Genomic DNA, 4,422 nt, shown 5'->3' with positions numbered 1-4,422 from the left:
ACACAGAAATACATGCAGGCAAGCTACCCATACATATAAAAGAAAATAATAACTTGTAAAATGGAAAAAGTATGTATCTTGGAAATCCCCAGATCTTTAATCATTTCATTTATGTCTGTAATTATGAACTCATTAAATAATCCAGGTTGGGCTGGACAGTTCTGTGGGCAAAGTGTTTGAGTAAGCATAAGGACCCAAGTCCCCATCACCGGCACCCTCACAGAAGGCACACATCTATCATTCCAGCGCCAGGGTGTGGACAGAGGATCCCAGGGCTTGCTGGCCAGCCAGCCCAAGATGAACCAGCACATGACTCTCATGAAACTGCTCACTAGTTTTCTTCTTTCCCTCTTATCTTTTATCCCTTTCTTTTTTTAAACTTGTCATAACTTAAAAATTATCAAGGAAACGAGGTCAAAGTTTCAAAGGAGCCAGAAAGAAGGTGTTCCTCCCCCCCCCCAGCCCTCTATTTAAAAGAACAAACAACCTTTTTTTTTTTTCTAGAAGAGTTCCTCGCATTTGTCATTTCAAAATTTTATTTTGAGTTTTTATGTAAAGGAAATGAATGCGAGCCTGCCTTCATGAGGGGTGCTGCTGCTGAGAATTGCCACAGACTTGATAAGTGACAGATGCGATTGTCAACACAAATTAGAATAGAATGGAGCCTGTCCCTTGATGTCAGAGTCACCCCAAAGGGACTGAAGAGATCAGTAATTCAGTAAGTGTGCCAGCTCATATAAAGAAGAATTGTTAAATCCAGTCATTGGGGTGGAGAGAGAGAGTGCAGCTGTTAAAACCAACTCATAAAACACTGTGTATTTTATGTGTTGCTATCTGCTTTAAATCCCAGAATTCTAGAGGCAGAGGTGGGCAGACCTCTGTGAGTTCAAGGCTAGTTTGGTCTAGACAGCAAATGCCAGGCTAGCCTGGTCCACAAAGCCAGAATGCCAGGCCAGCCAGAGCTACATAATGAGACCCTGTCTTAAAACAAAACAAAACAGAAAAACCAAACAAACAAGCAAAAAAATAACCAAAAACCCCTAAAACAAAAATACTGTTTTTTTTAAGCATATCAAAATAACAAAGCCCTGTTAAAAGGCAAAGTCTATGAATTAAAACATACTGGGTTAAAAAATTACAGAGAAACCAGGTGCAGTGGCACACGCTTTTAGTTCCAGTACTCAGGGAGGCAGAGGTAGGCATATTAATGTGAATTTGAAGCCATCCTGGTCTACTAAACAGAGTCCAGGACAGCCAAGGCTACACAAAGAAAACCTTGAAAATAAAAATAAAACAAACAAACAAAAACCCAAAATTTAAAAAAAGAAATATTTTTTGCTTATATGAGTCTGTGAGTCCATTTTATGTTGCTATAAAAGATTATCCGATGCTAGACATCTTAAAGAAAGGAGATTTACTCAGCTCTAGGTTTTGAATGCTAGAACGCAAAAACCAGATAGCTCATTTGTTTAACCTCTGATAAAAGCCTGCATGAAGGGGAACACGTGGTGAGAATTCCAGGTATTGGGGAAGAATCAGTTTTGTTCTTTTTATTACAACTGTCAAGAGAACTGAGCAGGGTCTTGTGTGAGCTGCATTAAACCTTTCCAAGGGAACTACTGGCCTGATTAGCTTACTGGTTCCCACACTGTCTACCTGGGCATCACACGTCCAGGACTTCACATTAGAACCATAATACCTATAGTGGTTTGAAAGAAAAGGATTGGCACTGTTAGGAGGTGTGGCCTTGTTGGAGGAAGTGTGTCACTAGGAACAGGCTTTGAGGCCTTAGGATCTCAAGCCAGGTCCGGGGGTTCATTGTCTCTTCCTGCTGCCTGCAAATCCACATTCAGAACTCCCAGCTACCTCTCCAGCACCATGTCTGTCTGCATGCCACCATGCTTCCTGCCAAGGCAATAATGGAATAAACCTCGCAAGTGTAAGCCAGCCCAATTAAAGATTTTTCGTTTTAAGAGTTGCTGTGGTCATGGTATCACTTCACAGCCATAGAAACCCTAAGTCAATACCATGTTTTTACTTATGTATTTATTGAACAATATTTATCACGAACTCCTTTTGAATTATATATGCAGGCACTTTTATATATGCAGAACTATATATTCTAAACACTTTATATGCATTAACTTATTTACTACCTTAGTTTCTTCCCCACGTTATTTGAAAAGTTTTATGTGCTCAGAGCTCATCTATGGGATGCTGAAATAAATACAATGTATTTTTCATACTCCATTTAAGACTCTTAAATTTTTTTTTTATTTATTATGTATACAACATATTGTCTGCATGTATGCCTGCCTGCCAGAAGAGGGCACCAGATCTCATTACAGATGGTTGTGAGCCACCTTGTGGTTGCCGGGAATTGAACAGTGCTCTTAACCTCTGAGCCATCTCTCCAGCCTCATTTCAGACTCTTAAGATATGTGAAATGAGGGGCTGGAGAGATGACTCCGCAACAAAGAGCATTTGCTGCTCTTGTAGAGGACCCGATTTTGGTTCTCAGAGCCTATTGCAGGCAGCTCACAACCAGTTCCCTCCGAATCCGAGGGATCCAACAGCCACTTCTAGCCTCCATGTGTGTCCCTACACACGTAACATACACACATCAAACAAATCTTTTAAAAAGGACACGCTAGTGAACAAGCAGATCAAAATCCTGACCTTGTTGAAAGAAAGTAAATGACAAATAAATGATAGATACTGAAAGATATTGAAAGGAACAATATTGTGTGTGTTGAAAGGCACTGTGCCATGGATAAGAGAAAAAAAAGGAGACACTGGGAAGGGGGCTGAGAGGGGGGAGGTAAACTGGCCACACTGTTGAATATGGTCAGGAAGAGGCTCAGTATGTAGGGGACAATTGAGAAGTGACCTAAAGAAAGCATGGGCTTTGGCTTCAGCACAAATGGGAACCTGCTTTCAAGCTTATCAGTACTTACTTTTGCCTGTCTATTCCTGTTGTTCCCCACGGTGGTTCATTCTCCGTCAGGATTTACCTTGGGGGGAGGTGTGCTCCGCTCTTCCTTACTAGTGTCCCCACAATCACAACTAGCCTCACGTGACTTGAGAGGATCTTAGCCACTGACTTTTATTCTGATAGGTCCTCCTACACTTAGTACCCTTTAGACCTGTAGTTTGAAGTGAGAATTTATTTTAAAAGCTTGTTTTTATTTTTGTTTTATTTATTTTTGGTTCCTCAAGACAGGCACAGTTTCTTTGAATAACAGCTCTGGCTGTCCTGGAACTCACTTTGTAGACCAGGCTGTCTTAGAACCTGTCTCTGCCTCTCAAATGCTGGGGAAGGGGTGTACCACCACACCTGGTTATTTTATCTTGAATTAGTTGTATATGTATATATCTGAGTGGTATGCACGTGTATTTGTGTCCAGGTGATTCTGGAGGCCAAAAGAGTGTTGGATCCCTTGGTGCTAGAGTTACAGTTGTGATCTGCCTGATGTGGGTGGTAGGAACCAAACTTAGGTCCTCTCTAAGAGCAGTGAGTGCTCTTAACTAGTGAGCCATCTCTCCAGCTCAGGAGATGGGAAATGAAAAATAATTACTATAGGAGCAGATTGACTAGTCTGGCTTTTAAAGCCAGAGGCTGCATAGTCCCACAATGGCTGATCTGCAAGCTGGAGAGTGAAAGAAACTAGCAACAGCTGGGTACAGGAACCGGGGACCAGCAATGCCTCCCCAGACAGAGGCTGAAGGCCTATAAGCTTTCTCTGGAGAATGGCCAGTGTGAGTTTGAGTTCAAAGGCTGAAGATGTAGGAGTCAAATGTCCCCCAGGAATGGCAGCAGCAATAAACTGCACCTGCCCAGGAAGAGTTGTGTTTCCAGCCTGGGCAGGTCTCCTTTGAAACGGGAACTGAAAGACCTACTCATTATTTCTAAACCTTTCTGCTAATATTTCCCTTAATTATCCTGACAGCTTGATTTACAGCCGATTTCAGGTGTGAAGAGAAATTAATTCTATGCAAAAGTCTGTGATGCACAAACCTTTTGTTTTCTGAGACAGAATCTTACAGTGTAGCTCAGGCTGGCCTAGGATTTGTGATCCTTCTGCCCCAGCCTTCTGAGTGCTAGGATGATAGGTGAATACCGTTATATCTGACTCATGACTTTAATGCCTTCTAAAACAGCCTAGATCCTCTTATAGGCTAGGGTCAGACAGTAGGGGAGGAGGACTTCCCCTATCAGTGGACTAGGGGAGAGGGATAGAAGGAGGAAGAGGAAGGAAGGGTAGGACCGGGAGGAGATGAAAGAGGAGGCTACAACTAGGACACAAAGTGAATAAATTGCAAAATAATAATAACAATAATATTTTTTAAAAGCAGCCTAGTTGGGCCCAACTCAGCAAATGAGTTTGAAAGAAGGAAGATTTGTAGCGTAAAGTTAAAAGT

This window comes from Meriones unguiculatus, chromosome 2 (assembly GCF_030254825.1).
Source record: "Meriones unguiculatus strain TT.TT164.6M chromosome 2, Bangor_MerUng_6.1, whole genome shotgun sequence".
Classification (NCBI taxonomy): Eukaryota; Metazoa; Chordata; class Mammalia; order Rodentia; family Muridae; genus Meriones; species Meriones unguiculatus.
The sequence above is the reverse complement of the archived record's forward strand: the minus strand, read 5'-3'. Positions refer to the sequence as shown.